This window comes from Sceloporus undulatus, chromosome 3, assembly GCF_019175285.1.
Source record: "Sceloporus undulatus isolate JIND9_A2432 ecotype Alabama chromosome 3, SceUnd_v1.1, whole genome shotgun sequence".
Classification (NCBI taxonomy): Eukaryota; Metazoa; Chordata; class Lepidosauria; order Squamata; family Phrynosomatidae; genus Sceloporus; species Sceloporus undulatus.
This window is the reverse complement of record NC_056524.1, coordinates 160,407,981-160,416,354: the sequence shown is the minus strand read 5'-3', so window position 1 is coordinate 160,416,354 and position 8,374 is coordinate 160,407,981.

The window sequence follows — 8,374 nt, the reverse complement described above, 5'->3', positions numbered from 1 at the left end:
AATCTACTAGGGACTAAATTTGGGCAAGTCACAGTCTCTCAGGCTCAGAGGAGAGCAAAGTCAAACCCCCTGTGAATGAATTTTGCTAAGAAGAAAACCCACAATAGGTTCTCTTTAGGATCACCATCAGCTGGAAATGACTTGAAGGCACACGGCAGCACCAAACAACAATTCTACAAGGCCTCTCAACTTTGTCATAGCAGGGCCATGTCTTAATCCCAACCTGCTTCATCTCTTAATAGTTAAATCTCTGAATGAGATCTAGCTACATCTCACATCTTACACATGTAAAAAGCATGTACAATAATTAGAAAATGTTAGGCAGAGAGGAAGAGGATGGAATCTTTAATGGCATAAATAGTAATAATAATAATAATAAATTAAATAAAACTTTTATTTATATATATCGCTTTTTGTTAAAACAATCAAAGTGGCGTACAATGTTAAAATAATACATCGGTATATACTCGTGTAGGTTGCCATCATTGACTTATCTGGGCTGCTCCTGAATGCACAACTCAGCCAGGCCTCTATTTAACTATTTAAAAGCTTACAAACAGGCTCTTCTTTCTTCAGGGTTGTAGGGCCATCTGCATCTATCCCGGTTCATCAACACTGGGAAGCATGTGGAGAGGGAGTTTGTAGGGGTGGAAAGATAGGTGGGCAGCAAGAGGGGAGTGGCTGGAGAGCGAAATACTACTGGGTCTCTTCCTCATTACAAAGGTGTGTTGTTTGGACACCTCTTCCTGCTTCATGCATGATTACCAGATGGTCATGATCTGAGGAAGACATAGATACCCAGGAGGAAAGATTGATGAGAGAGTGGCAAACAACGTTTGTTGTTTTTTCTTGTTGCAGAGCTTTGCGTGCCCTGTGTGGGATTTTGTGGCCCATGACAATCAAGTAGCTGAGGTCCCATACAGACAGGCCAAAATAAAGCTGCTTCAGGTCACTTTGGAGGTATCCTGTTTAAATGATGCATGTGTCATAAGAGTCTGGAAGCCGCGTCAAAGCCACGATATAGTCCTAAGGACTGGAGCACAGCTTTGACACAGCTTTCAGACTCTTAGGACACATGCATCATTTAAACAGCATACCTCCAAAGTGACCCGAAGCAGCTTTATTTTGGCACTCTGTATGGGGCATTAACCTGTTGATTTGCCTTCTGTGCAATTTAAATTCCAACAATTATTCATAAATGTGACTCTCTCTATATAAATTAGTACACACACATTATATATAAGCTAATACCCTGGATCTTTTCAGTGTCTAGCAAAACTAGTAACATTAAACAGGACTATCTTCCTACAGCTGGTGAAGTTTCATTCAAGCTGCTGCTTACAGATTAGAGAACAATTATTATTTTAGCTGGCATATTTTTTGTCTAAAGAACAAATTACCTTCTTAGATTTTAAGCAGAGAAAATAAGATGAGCTACTACAGAATAAAAGATATTGTGCTGCCATTGGTACTAGAATTAGCAGGGCACTTTTATGTTCTTATCATCAATGCAAAGATGTAACATGGAAAACTGGCACTAGTATTACTTTCCCAGAGTCGCCAAATTCCTCTTATGGAACTACAGTTCACAGGATTCCTTAGAGATTAGGATTGTCTATTAAGTCTCGAGAATATTCGTTATCTTATGTGTGTGGATTTTATTTCTGTTTTAAACTTAACATTATTTTAAGAAAAAGAAAAGAAAATCTGTTATCTCCTTTAAAATGAAAGTGCACTGAAAATAGGATTGCTGTGTGTTCATACAGCAGCTTGGAAAAGAAACTTTTTCAATTAGGTCTCCCAGAATCCCCTAGTCAGCATAGCCTTGTAGTCCAAAAAGGACAATTTCTAGGTTATGGTTTAACACTCATCCTACATTTGGTTCTGTAGCAGTAAAATTGGTTTGCAGCAGCTTGCCACACTCTCTCAGCCTCAAGGGAAAGCAATGCCCAAACCTCCTCTGAACAAATCCTACCAAGAAAACCCCAAAATAGGATCGCCTTACAGTCACCATAAGTCAGAAATGACTCGAAGGCACATGTATACTCCCAAACACTCACAGTTCAGATTGGGTGACCAAGAGACCAAAGAAATGCATGCTTACATGCCATGAAAAGAGAAATGTCTTTCAACCCAGTTTCAGATCCATGGTCAGTTTTAAGTCTGTTATCTAGATATCCTCTAACACAGTGGCTCTCAAACTGTGGGGTAGGACCTCCAGAGGGGTCACAAGACTTGGAGCCCCTGATTCCCCACTGCTCCCCTCAAACATTTTCTGACCTGGAAGGAAAGAGAAAGGCAAAGATGCTTGGAGGCTCTGTCTGGGGTGGGGAGCTAACTCCTTATAAGATGTTAAAATATGAATATGCATAAATGTATGAACCAAAATATGCACATCAAACAAACAAAATATTTTTATACATATACCACATGGGGGAGCAATGTCTGCATGTAGGTTTAAAGAAGATTACAAGGGTAAAAAGTCTGAGAAACACTACTCTAGGACACTTCTGTTATTCACACTATTAAGAGAAAACAAGGCAAAATGTTTCAGTATAAAATAACTAAACTGAAAGGATGCAGTGTCATGTATTTCACTCTCAGCATCAATAATACAATGGTCGTTATCAGACAAGGGAAATTGGAAGTATAAACCAATGGCAAGCCGAACGCAATCATGGGGTTTAATGTTATTGCGTGATAGACTACCACACGCAATTTCAGGCAATGGGAAGTCAGTCCGAAAGCAATCATAGGGTTTCACATTACTGTGTGAGAGGTGATCACACGCAATTTCGGGCAATGGGAAGTTATTTTTGGGCAATGGGAAGTCAGCTCGTACCAATTCAAATTCATGTAAATGCGCTGAACTAGCTAATTCACGTGAATGTGTTCTGGCCCCATTTTCTTTTCATTCAAAATTAAGAGAAATTCCTCCCGTGTGATAAACTCCAATGACATCTTTCCATTCAAAATGGCAGCTTCTAGCCACCACTGATGTCCCCTCATTTGTACTAGTGAAAAGGAAGAAACAGGTATGTTTAAAATATTCTACAATCATCCCTAAGGCAGATATTGAAAGGTAATTTTAAAAAACAACTAAAGTTAAATACATCTTGCATTGTAAAAACAATCCAAATCAAACAAAGGTAATTATACACAATTAAGAGCCTTCGCCTATAAGAATATAAGTAATCAAACAGATAAACTAAGTTGCTGACACCTTATAAGCAGCAAAGGTTATTTTCTCAGATACTCCAGAGCTAGGAAAGACAACTGAAACACATAGCCTAAACATGTACAACCTGATCCAAAGTATATTTACGCAGAGGTAAACTGATTACAATAGTATTTGCTTCCTAGATGAGATCTTTAAGGTTGCAGTCTGTAGATTTGTAATACTTAAACCCCTTTCATATTAGAAACCAACCATCAGTACCTCCCATTTTAAAAATAAGGAAACTGAGGACAGATTGCAAAAAATTGTCCTAGGTGAATCAGGTGGAATTTTACTATTTCAGATTCTAATCTCAATCCATTATCATATCACCAAAAAAATAAGGTTCAGATAGTGCAAACCAAAGGTATGGACTTCAGTCTCAAAAGAAAAAGACAAACACTTCTTAGGATAACCTAATCCAGCAAACTGCTGTGGCTTCAGAGTTATATAGATGAAATATAATCAAGTGTAGAAGCAACATAAATATCCTAAAACACCATATAGTGTCTCAGTTTAGAAGCTAAGCAACATCAGCCCTGATTAGCATTTGGATGAGAGACCATCAATGAATACCAGGCTATATTTCAAAGGAAGGAACTGGCAAAACCACTTCTGAGCATACCTTGCCTAACAAAACCCTATGAAATTCATGAGGTCACCAAAAGTCAATAGGCAACTTGAAGGCAAATAGACACAGAGAGATTTTCATGTGCAGGGTGTGTGTATTCCTACTACAATTCCTACCTAAAATTATTTACCGGTATATGTTCACAGTTCACAAACACTCTCCTCCTTTTATTTTTGGGTCATTCCAGATCCTGTGTTAACTTAATGCAGATAACAGCAGGACTTTGGGGATTTAGGGAAATGGGGAGGGGAAAGTCAGTAGATGAGTGGCTATTCCCACGTCAGGCAGGAACAAAATATGGCTCAAGGTAGAAGTATGAATTGCATTCGAATATGAAATAACTATACAGGTCTATTTTATTTTCTTACAAGTAATAGAACCTCTTTCCCAATATGTCCCCAGGCTGACTTACATATGAAACAATAAAATATGAATGCAGTTGATTAAAAAGCCAGCAAAGATTGGTGCTGCTGAGATTCCATATGTCTCTTTTTCCAGCCTTCTCTAACTTGATATGCTGCCAATCATCCCTGGGCAGCATTGCCTATGCTGCTGGCTGGGGATGAGGGAAACCACAATCTTAGCACCTCCCAATCTAATGAAGGCTGCTCTGACTACAGCAATCCCAAGATCAGAGCATGTGAGATGCTTCACTGTAGAAAGAGGTTTGCTTAGCCTCTCTGTCGTTGTGACATCTGGGTGAAACATGTGGGTGTGACAGCTGGGTGAGCAGGTGCAAAGGGATGATGCCAAGATACATGGCCAGTAGTAGCAGAGAAGAGAGGATATCACCAGGTGCAGCTTTTCCGTATCCCTGGAATTGCCTCCCTGAATATTAGTGGATTGCGCCTTCCCTCATTGTTTTTAAACCTCAGTTGATAACCTCCTTATTCTCCAAAGTTTTTGGAATTTTAATTTAATATTTGTTTATCGTCTTGAGTTTTGATCATATGTGTTTTGTCAGTTTGTCTTGTATTATATTGCACTGGTTTGTCAGTGTTTTTTCTGGATAATTCATTTTACAATTGAATTGTATTTGTTTTATATTAGTAGAATTCCTTTCCACTCTGCCCCTCCAACCCACACCTTAGATCATACATGTTTGGCATGGCTGGCTGTCTTTTTGTTTTATTTTGCAAAGTACCATGTACATTGATGCCATTATATAAATACATCATCATCTGCTGAAATTCCTGTTTCTACACACTTATTGAGGTGTCCTTTTCTTCCTCCCATCAAATCATTCAACAACACAGAAATTATTAGGCTTTAAATGACACTGAGAACCATCATGGCATAGTGGTTTGAGTTTGAGTGTGGGACTATGAATCTAGAGTCCAGGGTTCAAATCCCAACTGGGCCATGAAACCCAACCTTGGGCAAGTCACAGGCTCTCAACCTCAGGAGAAGGCAATGACAAATCTCCTCTGAACAAAACTTGGCAAGAAAACTCCATGATAGGTTTGCCTTAGGGTCGTCATAAGTCAGAAATGACTTGAAGGCATACAACAACAATCTGTGCCATAAGAGATCTGAAGCATTTTACAACCAATAGTTTGTTTCAGAAAATGCAAAAATATCATATAATCCTATAATGAATTAACCAGTGGCATAAACATTGCATTAAGAATCAAAACTGGCATTTTACATTCCTTCCAGATATACAAGGGGAAAAAAGATGAAGGTGGCAAAATGTGGTAGTGGAGGGAACCAGTTTAGCAGACTCTCAGCCAGTGGCCATATTGAGGAATTTTATGAGTTATAGTTCAAAGAAAAATAACTTTCTCATGCAAAGGTGTGTTACCCAATGCATTCTCCATGAGTAGAGAGATTACAGTGATGAAAAAGAGAATGATGCTCACTAAGCACAGGATATGTACAGATCTCACCTGACACCCCCCTCCAAGTCCCCCACTGTCAAAACCAAGGTCTCTTTTGAGTTGGCTCCATAGGAAGAAAGAGAAATTACACTTTCTCTTCTCTCCAGACAAAATGCAGACTCTGTGCAGAAATTCCAAGTATTGCTACTTACCAGACATGAGCCCTAGAAGAAATATTAAAATGGCACTGACACTGGCATGCTAGTTCATGGTCTCAGTCACATCATGCACTTGAATACTGCAACAGGGATTTAATGCTCCTTCTCTGCTCTTCTTAGCCGCTGTTTCTTCTTTGTGCCTGTTCTCTGGCGCTGTCAGATCTGGGGTTGGCAATGACAAGTGATAATATCCAAGGTTTGTCCTTAGCTCACAACCTCAGGTGGCTGCTGGTAACTTTTTCCCACATGGGTCTGGTGCGTCTCAGATTAGAGCAAAGCAGGTAGTAAGAACCTGAGTGACGCTGCCTCAGTCACTTGCTCACTCTTCCTTCGGATGCTGAATAACCAGCTCCTCCTCCTGGCCACAGGCAAGCGCCTAGATATTTCAAGGGCTGCTGAGAACCTGCCAATTCCAGCAGTCTAGGAAAGGAACAGTGTAAGGGGCCCTTGCTAGCAACCACCTTTTCCTTCCTTCCTTTCTGGAAAAAAAGCACTTGAGGTTGTCTTCAGAGAGATTTCTAACATTGCCTGCCTGGCCTTGTGTTTTGAAATAGCACTTTACAGCAGTGCTGCTTGAGATACTGGATATGGGGGACTGGCATTCTCCCCTCTCAATTTGCCAAAGGCTAGTATCTTATTTGTGAATTGGCTACAATCGTTTCTTTCCAGGAAACTGACCAGGGACTGAAAATGATGACTTGGGACTTTATCACATGTGAAGAATTTCTCTTAATTTCAAATGAAAAGAAAGTGGGGTCAGAACGCATTTACGTGAATTCGCTAGTTCAGTGAATTTACGTGAATGCAAATTGCATTCGAACTGGCTTCCCATTGCCCGAAAATAGCATGCCATTGCCCGAATTTGCATGTGGTAATCTATCACACAATGACGTGAAACCCCATGATTGCGTTCAGACTGACTTCCCATTACCCAAATTTGCGTGTGTTAGTCTATCACGCAATAACGTTAAACCCCATGATTGCGTTTGGATTGCCGTTGGATTATACTTCCAATTTCCCTTGTCTGATAACGTCATTGGAGACCAGCACTGGTCCACATATCACTTCTATGAGTAACACTGCCTCACAGCATCTTCAAACAAGTCAGGCTCTCTCTTTCTAAAATAGAGCTGTTGGAAAATGTATTTGGTTGGTCAATATACAACTAGTGTTCCCCCATTCTAAAAAAAAAACCACATTGAAATATTCACTAGTAGTCATGGTGGCTGAGTGATTCTGGGATTTGAAGTCCCAAAAACATCATTTCCAAGTTCTGGTGCAAGTATAATTTTTGTTTAAAAAATTCTATTAAAAATAATCCATTTTACGTCTTTTACTATGTGTTTCCTGCTCAGTTATTGTCTTGTATCTTACAGTGTTGCTGATATTGTGTGCCTTCAAGTTGTCAGAGTAGTGTCAACCTGGATTATTTCTGCAGTGCAGATGCAGCCTCAGTTTGCAGCAATGGAAATAGGCTGAGAAGAAAGGGGCAAAGAAGGAGGAGGAGAGACATAAGACATTTTAAAAGCAACTGAAAAAGTGGAATGAGAAAGGATTAATTGAGATTGCCACTGCCAAACTGGGATGTTGGTAAGTAGGCAGACTCCCTAACCTGGGAGCTAGAGCTTCAAAACTTTAACTTCTCCAAGTTCTATGGCACAGGTTGGCTCCAAATTGGGGTAACAAGCAGTGTCCAGAGCCAGTCTGACTTTTCCTCCTTAATGGCCAAGGTTGGTTACATATAGCCCTGGAGCTGTATAACCCCGTCTTCTAGGTTGTTCTTAGGGCCTTCAACCTAGCCAAGTGTCTTGGATCACCCTTTTTTATACCAGGAGTGGTCATTTACATTTTGAATAGATTGTAGATCTGTTTTTTTTAAATAGTTTGCAGTTTTTCTAAATGAAAAAGAACTGCTCGTTTTGCTTCAGTTTTTGTCTGTTTTTGCAAAAACTGATTTTGCTTTTGTTATTTCAGTTTTCCAAAGTTAGATGGCTCCCTAATTGTTTGGAAAATTATGTTCAGTGAGTCATTATACATTATGTTGGTCATTTGGAGTACTGCATGCAATTTTGGACACACCCAGAATAATTGGTTAAAACAATAAAAATATAAAACACAGTTTAAAATAATCTCATTAAAACAATAGATTAAAACAGTATAAAATTATTATTAAAATCAAAAGTAAAAAAAATAAAGCATCTCCATAAGCCTCCCTGCAGATAATAACATGTTAAAAGTCTATTTGGAAAAAAAGTATTTCCCAGCTGGCAAAAAAAGGCAGGCAAAGATCTTTTAAAGGAATGAATGAATTGTATACTTGCACACTGTCTTTTGACTAGTATTGCTAAAAACTGCAAAAAGACAAGATTGTGCGCACGCACACACATAAACACACAATCTGGAGACTCCCAATGTGAATTGCTTATTTACTTGAGATCCTTGTGGGCGACAACCCACTGCTGCCAGGCCAATTGTGTCCCTTAGGCAA